At 43.5% G+C, this 16,579-nt stretch overlaps 1 protein-coding gene and 1 long non-coding RNA gene across 2 annotated transcripts in view; one reads left to right on the top strand and one right to left on the bottom strand.

Moving 5' to 3' along the window:
- Nucleotides 1-199: 199 nt before the first annotated feature.
- LOC118944861 lies at nucleotides 200-5,132 on the bottom strand. Its single transcript, XR_005040252.1, has 2 exons — nucleotides 4,446-5,132; nucleotides 200-1,890 (listed from the first exon to the last, which is right to left on the bottom strand). It is a non-coding gene; the product is annotated as an uncharacterized LOC118944861 (long non-coding RNA).
- LOC110509034 (cAMP-specific 3',5'-cyclic phosphodiesterase 4B) overlaps nucleotides 4,243-16,579 on the top strand; it is a 107,789-nt gene continuing 95,452 nt past the window's right edge. Inside the window, exon 1 of the mRNA XM_036966732.1 lies at nucleotides 4,243-4,289. The gene's annotated coding sequence lies outside the window, so the exon portion shown is untranslated. The remainder of the gene's footprint in view (nucleotides 4,290-16,579) is intronic.

Genomic DNA, 16,579 nt, shown 5'->3' with positions numbered 1-16,579 from the left:
TATATATATATATATATATATATATATAGTACATTAGTGACCAGATGTAACCAAACGACTTTATACTTAGCTTTAGCAACATGCAATCACTAAGTAGAAAGTAGGCCTACTTCCAATCAATGTCTTATTTTCACTGAAGGGTCTATTGAAAGTTGTTTCAGAGAGAGTGGCCATATGCAACAACAAACTTTCAACAACAACAAAAAATATGACTTTCCATTTCACTCGTGTGTGTATTATTGATACACTTGTGCATGTGTAATAGGACAAATATAATCACCCACCAAAGAAAAACATATCTAACATTTCTACATGATCTTATCTCATGAATATAAACATTGTTTTAAGAGCGATCGTTCATTATGACGCCTTCGTGTTGCACATGTACTGTAGGCGTCAACTCGAAACTTAACACATCACTTTCAAAACACTAGAGGGCACTAGAGACCTGTATTTAAACTCCTGACAAAAAAACTACAGTCTGTTTTCTAACATTAATTAAAACACTTGAAATAAAACATTTCTTTTTTTTATATGTCAATATTTCAATGGCCATTTTTTGAGTCCAATATTTTTGCAGTTTTACATCACAAAGGAGAGGGAGAGACCATTGGGACAGAAAGACCACAACACAAGTGCAGTTTGCTGGCACTGTCACACAGGAGACTTGGTTAAGTACAGAGAGATCCATTTTAGGAAAACGTATTACTGAATCAGATATACTTAGACGTATTAATAATGGTACAGTCGTTAGTTTCTTCTGAGATTGTTGTACTGTATGCAACATTTAACAAATTGAGTGATGTGCTGATTTAACTAGATCACTTGACCCTTTTTGTTGTTGTAGTCAACCACAGGAAGTATTTCTATACAGAATCATTGTATCTGTCTGTATACCATGGCCATTCCCTGAGTATTATTCATGGATGGAGCACTTTAGTAGACACCTGGATTTACACAGCAGCCATAATAACTAGAGAAATCTCTGTGAAGAGCTCCCCACGGGAGAGAGAGCTGAAGAGGGATACATCAAGAGACAGGCAGAGGGAGGATGTTATTTGGACACTAACCAATTGTCAATTGGAGCCTGACCCTAAATTCAGATGATTGGTCTAAACAGGGTTTTTCTTTAGTATGAGACATCACAAATAGACTTAACCTTTCAATCAAATCCATTTTTTTTGTCATGTACACAGTTTACAGCAGGTATAAAAGGTGCAGGGAAATGCTTGTGTGCTAGTTCCCTCAACATTGCAGTACAATAATCAACATTAATAGGTCAAATACAAAATTACACGTAATAGAAGATGTAGTATGCTTAGTACACAATACGATATACTGAATAGATTGTGAATGGATTTGCAGAATAGCAATAGAATATATAGAACAGATAATGAACAAGGTGCAGCTAGGTTCTAAGGTGCAGCTAGGTTCTAAGGTACAGCTAGGTTCTAAGGTACAGCTAGGTTCTAAGGTACAGCTAGGTTCTAAGGTGCATGTCTGCACAGGGAGACAGCTAGGGTCTAAGGTGCATGTCTGCGCAGGGAGACAGCTAGGGTCTGAGGTGCATGTCTGTGCAGGGAGACAGCTAGGGTCTAAGGTGCATGTCTGTGCAGGGAGACAGCTAGGGTCTAAGGTGCATGTCTGCGCAGGGAGACAGCTAGGGTCTGAGGTGCATGTCTGTGCAGGGAGACAGCTAGGGTCTAAGGTGCATGTCTGCGCAGGGAGACAGCTAGGGTTAGCTGTTTAGCAGTCTGATGGCCTGGCGGTAGAAGCTGTCTCGGAGCCTGTTCGTCCGAGACCCGATGCTCCAACACCGCTCAGCAGATGGTAACAGTGAAAAGTCTGTGGTTCGAGTCCTTTATGATCTTCCTCAAACACACAGATGTCCTGGAGGCACAAATTCAACTTATTTACATAACGAATTCAATGCCAATTCAATTCACCAACGAAGTAAAAGAAACATGATTAGATGTTTTAATGTTTATTTAATTAGATAGAAATCAATGGCTGTTTTATTTCAGGCTGTCTTTGTGTTGCCACTTTGTGTTTTAGCAACCTTTAAGAAGACAAAAGGGAGATTTAATGACACACATGTCACTGTGCTTTGGGTTTATCAGAATTGGCATGTAATTGGTTGTAGGATGCATTGGGCTGTGTATGGGCGTGTGATGACGCAGGATCGAGGGATTGTATTATCAGACAGACATGTCCTTATTTGGTTGGGAAACATTGATGTAGGGTGGAACTTGACTGATGGCTGTGTTCACGATATCCATTTTGTTCTGTCAGAGAGAGAGAGGAGACTGTAGTAGAGAAAGAGAGATGTGTGTGTGTGAGAGAGGTCGTAGAGAAACTGTATGAGAGTGTGTGTGTGTGTGTGTGTGAGTGAAAGAGATGAAGGTGCAGTTGGATTAATGATTTAAGGCATCATGATGGAGTTCACCAGGGTCAGATAAAGCAATATACTGTTGATTTGTCAGAGGTGCTAACCCCATCTGGCCTGGAAGCTGTGAATACCTCCATGAGGGCTTTGGTCAAAAGCAGTGCACTACTGTATGTGGGGAACACGATGCCGTTTAGGATGCAGTCATGGAGCAATTCAAAGCTGCAAGGCCGGATGGGGTTTGTCAAGCATAAACTTCAGTAAGTTGTGATAGTTGATCCTGGGCCCATACGATTCTGGTCATCAGGCTTTTCAGACTTGAGGAGCCTCTGAGGCAGATATCGATGACACAATGATATACTGTGTGTGTGAGCATACATGTTTGTTTGTATGTGTGTGTGTGTGTGTCGTGCGTGCCTGTACATATGTGATCGACGGGTACTATATAGGTCAGGGAGTAGGATGACGGTAGGATGAACAAGAAGGGGCCCTGGAAAGACCATCCATCATTGGCACCTGGGACAACTGTTGCCTGGCAACAGCATAGAAATCAAAACGGTTTGTACCGGCCCTAGCCTTGAACATCATAACTCCTCAAACGGTATAAACAGATGGTTATAGCCAGTGCTCACAGTTACCATGCAGGTGCCTGCCTTTGGAGTAGGGTGAAGTTGCCCCTAGACACAAATCTTGGGTCAGTTTTGTATTTCCCCAACTAATGGTTAAGGTTAGGATTTGGGGCAGGGGAAGCTGATCCTAGATCTGCACCTGGTGGAAAATTCACCCCGTAGCGCTCACAGCTGGCTGCCCAACAGTTACAATGGAGGTGCATGTCTTTAGAGTTGGCAGGATATCCTGGCCAGTGGCCGCTGCTGGATCCAAAAACTCAGCATTCTAGATGAGGTGAGATATGCAGGGAAGGTAAGGACACTGGGTGGCCCTGCTATGTGGGATGGCTAATGCAGTATAATGACTGCAGGATATTTTTAATAGCCTGGCTGGATGGCAGCTGGATTGACTGAGAACCTATCACATTCATGAATGCTGATGATGTCAGTTTGGTGTAATTTCTTCTGTAGGCTGGCCAGCATCAACCCTAAAATAGTGAGGGAGAGAGCGACGCTTGTCAACAACAACAGAGAGAGCGAGTGGGGAAGCACGGGCAACGGTCAGAGAGAGCGAGTGGGGAAGCACGGGCAACCGCCAGAGAGAGCGAGTGGGGAAGCACGGGTAACCGCCAGAGAGAGCGAGTGGGGAAGCACGGGCAACGGTCAGAGAGAGCGAGTGGGGAAGCACGGGCAACCGCCAGAGAGAGCGAGTGGGGAAGCACGGGTAACCGCCAGAGAGAGCGAGTGGGGAAGCACGGGCAACGGTCAGAGAGCGAGTGGGGAAGCACGGGCAACGGTCAAAGAGAGCGAGTGGGGAAGCACGGGCAACGGTCAAAGAGAGCGAGTGGGGAAGCACGGGCAACGGTCAAAGAGAGCGAGTGGGGAAGCACGGGCAACGGTCAAAGAGAGCGAGTGGGGAAGCACGGGTAACCGCCAGAGAGAGCGAGTGGGGAAGCACGGGCAACGGTCAGAGAGAGCGAGTGGGGAAGCACGGGTAACCGCCAGAGAGAGCGAGTGGGGAAGCACGGGCAACGGTCAGAGAGAGCGAGTGGGGAAGCACGGGCAACCGCCAGAGAGAGCGAGTGGGGAAGCACGGGCAACCGCCAGAGAGAGCGAGTGGGATTCAGGGGTGTGTTTCGTCTGTAGTCTGCATCATAGCTAAATAGGTCCTGAGAGCGACCAAAATCCACCGCGAATAGAGAGAACAACGCGACGGAGCACATAGGATAGTGCGCTGAAGTCAAGACGGTTAACAAATACACTTAAGTCATCTTATAAAGTGGACGATTCTCCGGGTAAGGCGTCTTCTACTTTGTTTTTTGTGTGTGTGTGTGGGGTGGGGGGTCGCTTTTGTTCGAGGGGTTGAGGATGATTTTAACATATCATAGACGTAGCTGTACCTAGGCCTGTCTACCTTATCTAATAATATATATTCTAAACCATTAACTCACCCATGTTGTCCCTTTCAAGTCCAGAAACCTGTAGTTCTCGTCCATGCACCCCACGTTGTTAGTTTTTCCACGTAGATGTTGCCCGGTGGTAACAAATGTCATCTTGCATTCGACTATTACCAAGGTGTGGATAAATTAGAAGTTGCTACAGTGTAGCCTAGGTATGCTAACATCTCAAATAGATAGTTTGAGGACTGCTTTCTGTTCATCTCATCCCATAATCTTGTGTAGGTTACTAGGTTGTCTGTTTTGCATAACTCTTTCACCTAAAACAGCGTACATCTGTGCCTTTCACTGAGTATGCGACCATTAGGTTAAACTCATGAGAGAAGCCAAGTTTATTGAAGGGTAAAAGTAACTACCAAAATAAAGTGAAAACAAACCGAGTCTTAACAGGGCGTTGTGCCACCACGAGCCAGAACAGCTTCAATGCACCTTGGTATAGGTTCCACTGGAACTCTATTGGAGGGATGCGACAACATATTTCCACAAGAAAGTCCATCGTCTGGTGTTTTGTTGATGGTGGGGGAAAGTGTTCAATTGGGTTGAGCTCTGGTGACTGAGACGGCCATATGGTTTTCATGCGCATCAAACCAGTCAATGCCCTGAGTCGGCAGTCATGTGGGCATAGCCAAAATAATGGTCTATCCAGCCAGCATTTTTACACACAGCCATGTTGCGATGTTAATTGCTAGATTATCTCAGGAAACACACCTGTGTGGAAGCACCTGCTTTCAATATACTTTGCAGCCCTCATTTAGGCAGTTACCCTAAAGTGATGGAGAAGGGTGTATCTCTAACACACACAAGGTCAAATCCAATTTTATACTTCATAAACTACAGATGTGGACGAACAGGGAAATGCTTACCTAAGGCCCTGCCCAACAATGCAGAGAGAAAGAAAATAGAGAAATAATAGACAAGTAAAACACGTAATAATGAAAGTAACAATAGATACACAATGAGTAATGATGACTATGTAGAAGAGGTACCAGTACCGAGTTGATGTGCACGGCTACGAGGTAATGGAGGCAGATATGTACATATAACTAGGATTACAGTGACAGAAAATGAACTGTAGCAGCAGCAGGGTATTTGACAAGTCTCAAAATGTAGTGTAAAAAGGGTCAATGCAGATGGTTACATAGTTAACCAAATAGCTACCTGGACTAACTATTTAACAGTATTATTATGGCTTAGGGGTAGAAGCTGTTCAGGGTCCTTTTGATACCAGACTTGGTGCATCAGTACAGCTTGCCGTGCGGTACCAGTACAGTCTAATGACTTGGGTGTCTAAAGACACCGCCTGGTATAGATGTCCCGGATGGCAGGGAGCTCGGCCCCAGTCATGTACTGGTCCGCCCGCACACACTACCCTCTAGCCGCAGAAATGGGCAATTTCAGTCCTTGGGGGCCTGATTGGTGTCACAGTTTTGCCCCAGCTAACACACCTGACTCCAATAATCAACTAATCACGATCTTCAGTTTAGAATGCAATCAGTGTAATCAGCTGTGTTTTCTAGGGATGGAGCAAAAGTGACACCTATCAGGCCCCCGGGGACTGGAGTTGTCCCCTGCATCTAGAGCCCTGCGTCGGCTGCTAAGCAGTTGCCATAACAAAGTGGTGATGCAGCCAGTCAAGATGCTCTCAATGGCTCAGCTGTATATGCTTTTAAGGATCTGAGGGCTCTTTTCAGCCTCCTGAGTGAGAAAAGGTGTTGTCGTGTCCTCTTCACGACTGTGTTGGTGTGTTTGGAACATGACAGATCCTTAGTGATGTGGACACTGAGGAACTTGAAGCTCTCGTCAGCTCCGTCAATGTGAATGGGAAGAAGAAGACTCAAGGCTGTAATCGCTGCCATCGGTGCTTCAACAAAGTACTGAGTAAATGGTCTGAATACTTATGTAAATGTGATATTGAAGTAATTGCATTTTTAAAATAAATTTGCAAACATTTTGAAAAACCTGTTTTTGCCCTGTCATTAAGGGGCATTGTGTGTAGATTCAGTATTTGTATTTATTTATTTTTATCTATTTTATAGAATAAGGCTGTAACGTAACAAAATGTGGATCAAGTCAAGGGGTCTGAATACTTTCCGAATGCACTGTACCCATGAGTTGACCATTCAAAACGCGGGTTAGAGGTTCCAACTTCCAAGCCCATTCTATTCATTCTATTTATATGTGTGCTAGTGCAAAACTCGTTTGCTTGTTTCAGAAAGGAGCAACAAAGTTTCATCACTTTGTTAAAGAGTCCATGTTTCAGCTTAGGGCCCCAAAAAGGCTAGAGCCCTGGTCTTCATCCATAACAGTCGGTTGGTTATAAGGTCATAGTCCCAGCCCTAAGTCAGGGGAGTGAAAATGAAATCCCAGATCCCCACTCCGTCTCAGGCTGGTCTCTGATATGAAATATCAAGTCTGTGGCTGCTGGAGATGAAGCATCATAGTGTGCGGTGCCTTTTGACGTATCAAAATATATGCACAGAGGGAATATGTTTTTGGACTTTGCCTAAAGGCCATCTATGGTACAGTTGTAGTCGGAAGTTTACATACACTTAGGTTGGAGTCACTAAAACTAGTTTATCAACCACTCCACACATTTCTTGTTAATAAACTATAGTTTTGGCAAGTCGGGTAGGACATCTTTTTGTGTATGACACAAGTAATTTTTCCAACAATTGTTTACAGACAGATTAATTCACTTATAATTCACTGTATCACAATTCCAGTGGGTCGGAAGTTTACATACACTAAGTTGACTGTGCCTTTAAACAGCTTGGAAAATTCCAGAAAATGATGTCATAGCTTTAGAATGTATTTTTTTCTGAAAGGCTAATTGACATCATTTGAGTCAATTGGAGGTGTACCTGTGGATGTATTTCAAGGCCTACCTTCAAACTCAGTGCCTCTTTGCTTAACATGGGAAAATCAAAAGAAATCAGCCAAGACCACAGAAAAAAAATTGTGGACCTCCACAAGTCTGGTTCATCCTTGGGAGCAATTTCCAAACACCTGAAGATACCACATTCATCTGTACAAACAATAGTACGCAAGTATAAACACCATGGGACCACGCAGCCATCATACCACTCAGGAAGGAGATGCGTTCTGTCTCCTAGAGATGAACGTACTTTGGTGCGAAAAGTGCAAATCAATCCCAGAACAACAGCAAAGGACCTTGTGAAGATGCTGGAGGAAATGGGTACAAATCTATATATCCACAGTAAAACAAGTCCTATATCGACATAACCTGAAAGGCCACTCAGCAAGGAAGAAGCCACTGCTCCAAAACCGCCATAAAAAAAGCCAGACTACGGTTTGCAACTGCACATGGGGACAAAGATCGTACTTTTTGGAGAATTGTCCTCTGGTCTGATGAAACAAAAATAGAACTGTTTGGCCTTAATGACCATCGTTATGTTTGGAGGAAAAAGGGGGAGGCTTGCAAGCCGAAGAACACCATCCCAACCGTGAAGCACGGGGTGGCAGCATCATGTTGTGGGGGTGCTTTGCTGCAGGAGGGACTGGTGCACTTCACAAAATAGATGGCATCATGAGGGAAGAAAAGGATGTGGCTATATTGAAGCAACATCTCAAGACATCAGTCAGGAAGTTCAAGCTTGGTCACAAATGGACAATGACCCCAAGCATACTTCCAAAAAAGTCAAGGTATTGGAGTGACCATCACAAAGCCCTGACCTCAATCCTATAGAACATTTGTGTGTAGAACTGAGAAGCATGTGCGAGCAAGGAGGCCTACAAACCTGACTCAGTTACACCAGCTCTGTCAGGAGGAATGGGCCAAAATTCACCCCACTTATTGTGGGAAGCTTGTGGAAGGCTACCAGAAATGTTTGACCCAAGTTCAACAGTTTAAAGGCAATGCTAGCAAATACTAATTGAGTGTATGTAAACTTCTGACCCACTGGGAATGTGATGAAAGAAATAAAAGCTGAAATAAATATTTCTCTCTACTATCATTCTGACATTTCACATTCTTACAATAAAGTGGTGATCCTAACTGACCAAAGACAGGGATTTTTTTACTCTGATTAAATGTCAGGAATTGTGAAAAACAGAGTTTTTAAATGTATTTGGCTAAGGTGTACGTAAAACCTCCGACTTCAACTGTAAATTTGATTCACATATGGATTCGCATAGCTGAAGCGTTGACAGATGCGTGGTAGGTCGGTCAAAGCCGCACTTTGCATTATGTTCCCATCTGCAGACATTTTGAGGTGCCGTGGGCCTGATTTCAGTACATGTCATCTAGTGAAATTCACACGGGACTTGCCCCTTCCTTTGTCTCCCGGGTGACAATTCCTCCGTTATACTTCTCTGTCTGCCACTGTGACTCAGGAGGGGTTTTAATCCGCCGGGCAACACGGTCCACAGCCATTGAATGGGGGTCATTGACTAAGTTCTTACACCGTCAGTATATTAAATCAGTGATACCTCAATGGAGTTTTAATGGGTTGCCCTCAATATGATAGATCAAAAATGTGTGTTAGGCAGCGACAGACTTAGTTACCATGCTGATTTTATTGTGCTTATTCAGCTCTCCTACCAGACGATAACTCACCCAGATCATAAATGTGTCCGCGCAATTAGATTTTCCTGCGGACGGGTGGCCGTGTCACTTAGCCACAGCGCTCTGCGTTAGCGCACTAAAATCCTGTGATGAATTAGTCCCTACCGTAACTACTGTTCTCCCGTTGGTGGAGAGGTTTAATGGCCAATAGTCTTAGAGACAAGTGCTCTACAAAAGGGGACAGTTGGTGGCCTAGTGGGTAGAGAGGCGAGCCAGCCAGCACCCGGAGGGTTTCCTGTCCGATTTGGAAAAATCTGTCTGGAATTGAACTGGCAACCGGAGGATCGCTGGTATCAAATGCTCGATGCCATTGTGCCCTTGAGCAAGGCACTTAACCCATCACAACACAGCTGCCCGTATGGCAGCATCTCTCGCTCTCTCTCTTTGTGTGTGTTGGAGGGGTTGGATCAAAAGCCGAAGTCAGATTTCAGTTGGACCTTGTGTGTAATTGATCAATAAAGGGATCTTGATTGTACACATTTTTGTGGACATTAAAGCTTTGCCCAGAGAGGACAGGTAGTAAGCACATGCTTTGTGTGGGTACTCAATGGGTCTACTGCAGAAAATGAATCCAAAAAGATCCCAAAACTGGCATACTACATGTCCCAAAAAAATATATATATATATTGTCATTGGGAATGTGGAATCATGCCAATCCTATTGGCTTGCTTTGGGACTCATTTGGAGGAGACAAGTGTCAGTCATCCCAGAGCTCTGTAGATGTACAGCTCAGTTTGAGTGTTTGACCATTTTGGCACCCATAGTTCAAAGATCATTACATTTTACTAAGGATGTAAATTACAATGTTATTGTCATGGAACATTTGGTTCCAACATGGCCAAAACTAGTTAACAACCCTGGCATCTCTGGCAGTGCCCTGGCATCTCTGGCAGTGCCCTGGGGTAGTCTGTCTTGTCCAGTCTGTGCCATATACAGTAGCCCAGCATTATCTCATCTCACAGCTGCTACACATGGCTGTCTCTCTGTCTGTCTTTCCCTCTCTGTCTTTGTGTCTCTCTCTGTCTCTCTGTCTGTCTCTCTGTCTGTCTGTCTGTCTGTCTGTCTGTCTGTCTGTCTGTCTGTCTGTCTCTCTGTCTGTCTCTCTGTCTCTCTGTCTTTGTGTCTCTCCCTCCCTCCCTCTGTCTGTCTGTCTGTCTGTCTGTCTGTCTGTCTGTCTGTCTGTGCCATATACAGTAGCCCAGCATTATCTCATCTCACAGCTGCTACACACGGCTGTCTCTCTGTCGCTCTTTCTCTCGCTGTCTGTCTGTCTGTCTCTCTCTCTCGCTGTCTGTCGCTGTCCGTCTGTCTGTCTCTCTTTCCCTCTCTGTCTCGCTGTCTGTCTGTCTGTCTGTCTGTCTGTCTGTCTGTCTGTCTGTCTGTCTGTGCCATCTGTCAGTGGCCTACATCTCCCTGCCCTCTCTTTCCATCAAGCATGGCTAATTCTGTCTCTGTTTGAAGAAACAAACTGCTGTCCCTGTCTTTGTCTGCGTGTTATCTTTCTGTCTAGTTGGCATGTAGATAAGCATTTTCGAGACACTTGGAAACACTTATTGATGTCTATAACAGGCCAAACGTTGAAGACCAGTCAACTGTCTTGGGATTTGTGGTCACAATGTTTTAAGTGGCCTACAAAGGTCATGTGCTATGACTTTTGGCTTTGAGCCTTTGTGATATGCGTTGCAGTCAGTGCCGATCTCCTGCAATAGATTAGGCCTAGAGAGGGTAATTCAATGTACAGTAATTGATCCATGGTCAATCATCAATCAAGAAAGTAAATTGGGATAACATGTTCAACTCATGATCCGGAGGCAGTTGACATTGGGATTGATAGGCTGAGATGATTAGATATAATTTATGAATACATCCTTTAACTTCTATAACATTAAACAGGTTTCCCGTGATACAATTATTTTAATATACTTCAGAAAGTATTCAGACCCCTTGAGTTTTTCCAAATGTTATTTTACAGCCTTATTCTAATATGGATTAAATAAATAAAACATCCTTAGCAATCTACACACAATACCACATAATGACAAAGCAAAAACAAGTTTTTGGAAATGTTTGCAATTTTATTTTAAATAAAAAACCGATACCTTATTTACATAAGTATTCAGACCCTTTGCTATGAGACTTGAAATTGACCCTTTGTGATATGCATTGCAGTCAGTGCCGATCTTCTGAAATAGATTAGGTCTAGATAGGATCATTCAATGTACAGATTTGGAAAAGCACACACCTGTTTATAAAAGGTCCCACCAGTTGACAGTGCATGTCACAGCAAAAACCAAGCCATGAGGTTGAAGGAATTGTCAGTAGCGCTCCGAGACAGGATTTTGACAAGGCACAGATCTGGGGAAGGGTACCAAAACATTTCTGCACCATTGAAGGTCCACAAGAACACAGTGGCCTCCATCATTCTTAAATGGAAGAAGTTTGGAATCACCAAGACTCTTCCTAGAGCTGGCCGCCCGGCCAAACTGAGCATTCGGGGTAGAAGGGCCTTGGTCAGGGAGGTGACCAAGAACCCGATGGTCACTCTGACAGAGCTCTAGAGTCTCTCTGTGGAGATGGGAGAACCTTCCAGAAGGACAACCATCTCTGCAGCACTCCACCAATCAGGCCTTTATGGTAGAGTGGCTAGACGGAAGCCACTCCTCAGTAAAAGGCACATGACAGCCCGCTTGGAGTTTGCCAAAAGGCACCTAAAGACTCTCACACAATGAGAAACAAGAATTTCTGGTCTGCTGAAACCAAGATTGAACTCGTTGGCCTGAATGCCAAACATTACGTCTGGAGGAAACCTGACACCATCACTACAGTGAAGCATAGTGGTGGCATGTTGTGGGGATGTGTTTCAACAGCAGAGACTAGTATAGATCAAGGCAAAATCAACGAAGCAAAGTACAGAGAGATCCTTGATGAAAACCTCCTCCAGAGCGATCAGGTCCTCAGACTGGGATGAAGGTTCACCTTCCAACAGAACAATGACCCTAAGCACACAGCCGAGACAACGCAAGGAGTTGCTTCGGGACAAGGCTCTGAATGTCCTTGAGTGGCCCAGCCAGAGCCCGGACTTGAACCCGATCTAACATCTTTGGAGTGAACTGAAAATAGCTGTGCAGCAACGCTCCCCATCCAACCTGACAGAGCTTGAGAGGATCTGCAGAGAAAAATGGGAGAAACTCCCCAAATACAGGTGTGTCAAGCTTGTAGCGTCATACCCAAGAAGACGACTCTAGGCTCTAGTTGCTGCCATAGGTGCTTTAACAAAGTACTGAGTAAAGCTAAACAATTAAAACATTTTTTTTACTTTAGTTTATTTAGTAAATATTTTCTTAACTGCATTGTTGGTTAAGGGCTTGTAATTAAGCATTTCACTGTAAGGTGTACGTACACCTGTTCTATTTGGGCAGGTGTGACAAATAGAATTTGATACTTATGTAAATGTGATATTTCTGTTTTTTTATTTTAAAACATTTGAAAAAATGTCTAAAAACCTGTTTTTGCTTTGTGAGTTGCACATTTTGGGGAATATTCAGAGGTGGAAACTTTCCATGGGAATTAATGGGAATATATGGGAATTAACGGAAATATATGGGAATTAACGGAAATATATGCAAATGTGATATTAATACCATTTAAATGTAGATGTTTTTTGCATTGGATATATATATACCATATCACATGGAGACAGAAACATTAACCTTTTACCTTATCATAAGTAGACATAATTGCAAATGATTAAATCCTTCCAATAGAAAAAATAAATAAAACATTTATGAATTGAACTTGAATTAAATGAGTTGACTCTTCACATGGGATGATTTCACTGAACAACAAAATAAAGGGAACATTGAATGACCCTAATGATCCATCACATCTCCCAAAAATGTTTTCAACATATAATAAAATGATAGTCTAGAAACTAAAGCTTTCGTTGTCTCCCTCTCTGGCTTCCATGTCTTCTCCCTGGACCTCCTCAATGTCCACCTCTTGAACATCAGACTCTGAGGCCTCATCTTCACTGTCACTTTCCAACCTTGTTGAGGATGGCTCGTTGTCAGGCTCAAAAAGCCTCAAATTTGCCCGTAGGGCCAGCAATTTTTCAACCCTTGTATTGGTCAGCCTGTTGAGTGTTTTGGTGTGTGTGTTCCCAAACAAGGACCAGTTGTTATCTGAGGCAGCTGATGTTGGTGGGATTTTGGAGGAGGATGAAGACAACAGGGGAAAGAGCCTCAGATACACAAAATCCGTTCCACCAGGTGGCTGATGAGATATGTTGGCACGACTGCCATATTGCATCTCCATCCCATGTACTTCGCTAGACTGCCAAGAACCTTGCCCTCATCCAGGCCAAGGTGGCGAGACACGGTAGTGATGACACCATAGGCCTTGTTGATCTCTGCACCAGACAGGATGCTCTTGCCAGCATACTTGGGGTCCAACATGTACGCTGTGGCGTGTATGGGCTTCAGGCAGAAGTCTTCACGCTTTTTGATGTATTTCAGAACTGCAGTTTCCTCTTTTTTTTCTCATTTTGTCTTTCATAGTTGAAGTGTACCTATGATGAAAATTACAGGCCTCTCATCTTTTTAAGTGGGAGAACTTTCACAATTGGTGGCTGACTAAATACTTTTTTGCCCCACTGTATGTAGAGGTCAGGGAGAGCTTTGTTATGACATTTTAATGTGCATCAGATGGCTACAAGATCATATTTTACAGCAATTTCATCAGATAACATGAATACAAAGCTGGCGAGAGGTGGTTAGCATAGGATGGGAGGCCAAGAGTCCGTGTATCCAATAGAGAGTCAGAGTCCCGAGTGTGGGAACAAACAGTCTGTCCCACAGTTGGGTAAACAAGCAAGTTCATAGTCAACAAAGCACGCAGGAGTCATGAGACATATTGCATAAAGCACAAGAAATATATATATATAAAGACTTGGGGCTAGCCATTGTAAGTTCAAAGAGTCACTCGCCCCAACAAGAACTTGAGAGAGTAGCTCTCTATCAGTCCAGTAGGCTAACATAGCTAGTAAATTACTGTCTACTGTTTTCTTTCCACTTGCAAAAGGAGGTCTTTAGCTTGCTATATTTTTTCAGTTTTGTCGAATGGTCCTTTACGACATAGATGATTAATGGATAGCTGGAACTCTAGCCATTTAATGTCTTAATGGGCACAGATCTGTCCTCAATTATAATCTGCTACTAATCCCTGAATATGGCCAAGCCAATTCTAGTTTAGTACCCCATGCTATTATAATCTGATACTAATCCCTGAATATGGCCAAACCAATTCTAGTTTAGTACCCCATGCTATTATAATCTGCTACTAATCCCTGAATATGGCCAAGCCAATTCTAGTTTAATACCCCATGCAATTATAATCTGCTACTAATCCCTGAATATGGCCAAGCCAATTCTAGTTTAGTACCCCATGCTATTATAATCTGCTACTAATCCCTGAATATGACCAAGCCAATTCTAGTTTAGTACCCCATGCTATTATAATCTGCTACTAATCCCTGAATATGACCAAGCCAATTCTAGTTTAGTACCCCATGCTATTATAATCTGCTACTAATCCCTGAATATGACCAAGCCAATTCTAGTTTAGTACCCCATGCTATTATAATCTGCTACTAATCCCTGAATATGACCAAGCCAATTCTAGTTTAGTACCCCATGCAATTATAATCTGCTACTAATCCCTGAATATGACCAAGCCAATTCTAGTTTAGTACCCCATGCTATTATAATCTGCTACTAATCCCTGAATATGACCAAGCCAATTCTAGTTTAGTACCCCATGCAATTATAATCTGCTACTAATCCCTGAATATGACCAAGCCAATTCTAGTTTAGTACCCCATGCAATTATAATCTGCTACTAATCCATGAATATGACCAAGCCAATTCTAGTTTAGTACCCCATGCTATTATAATCTGCTACTAATCCCTGAATATGACCAAGCCAATTCTAGTTTAGTACCCCATGCTATTATAATCTGCTACTAATCCCTGAATATGACCAAGCCAATTCTAGTTTAGTACCCCATGCTATTATAATCTTAATATTAATATTAATGATTGTGCCAAGATAGCCTTGAATGCATTCACTGTTCTTCACATGGTATTTGAACGTAATGTTAACGTAATTGAACACATGACGTCTGTAAACTCCTTTGTTTTGGTTTCACAAAAGCAATCTTTGTATGGGTGACTGGGTGCCCAATGACCTGGAGTGTGTGTTGGGCATTGCCTCACCCTCTACACAGTCTTCCTTTGTACACTTACGTCTTGTGAGACAGAGGATGTTTTCTCTTTACTGTAAACATTATGATTGAGGTCTCATCTGATGTTCGTATTGTCTGACTGAGCTCTGAAACCTAGCCCCTCTGGTGTACGGCAACAGATATCCCATTGTTAGTTCATGTGAATTCATGGCAGGTCTCAAATGGTTATTTACGACGCAGGGGATTTGAGTGGAGATCGGGGGTGTTTGGCATCCCCCCTTGTTGACTAAAAAACCCATGTTAACAGAACCGCCCAACACCACCACCCCTACACAACTAATACCATCCCCCTTGTTGACTAAAAAACCCATGTTAACAGAACCGCCCAACACCACCACCCCTACACAACTAATACCACCCCCCTTGTTGACTAAAAAACCCATGTTAACAGAACCGCCCAACACCACCACCCCTACACAACTAATACCACCCCCCTTGTTGACTAAAAAACCCATGTTAACAGAACCGCCCAACACCACCACCCCTACACAACTAATACCATCCCCCCTTGTTGACTAAAAAACCCATGTTAACAGAACCGCCCAACACCACCACCTCTACACAACTAATACCATCCCCCTTGTTGACTAAAAAACCCATGTTAACAGAACCGCCCAACACCACCACCTCTACACAACTAATACCATCCCCCTTGTTGACTAAAAAACCCATGTTAACAGAACCGCCCAACACCACCACCTCTACACAACTAATACCATCCCCCTTGTTGACAAAAAAACCCATGTTAACAGAACCGCCCAACACCACCACCCCTACACAACTAATACCATCCCCCTTGTTGACTAAAAAACCCATGTTAACAGAACCGCCCAACACCATCACCCCTACACAACTAATACCATCCCCCTTGTTGACTAAAAAACCCATGTTAACAGAACCGCCCAACACCACCACCCCTACACAACTAATACCATCCCCCTTGTTGACTAAAAAACCCATGTTAACAGAACCGCCCAACACCACCACCCCTACACAACTAATACCACCCCCCCTTGTTGACTAAAAAACCCATGTTAACAGAACCGCCCAACACCACCACCCCTACACAACTAATACCATCCCCCTTGTTGACTAAAAAACCCATGTTAACAGAACCGCCCAACACCATCACCCCTACACAACTAATACCATCCCCCTTGTTGACTAAAAAACCCATGTTAACAGAACCGCCCAACACCACCACCCCTACACAACTAATACCATCCCCCCTTGTTGACTAAA

Source organism: Oncorhynchus mykiss, chromosome 28 (genome assembly GCF_013265735.2).
Source record: "Oncorhynchus mykiss isolate Arlee chromosome 28, USDA_OmykA_1.1, whole genome shotgun sequence".
Taxonomy (NCBI): domain Eukaryota; kingdom Metazoa; phylum Chordata; class Actinopteri; order Salmoniformes; family Salmonidae; genus Oncorhynchus; species Oncorhynchus mykiss.
The sequence above is the reverse complement of the archived record's forward strand: the minus strand, read 5'-3'. Positions and strand labels throughout refer to the sequence as shown.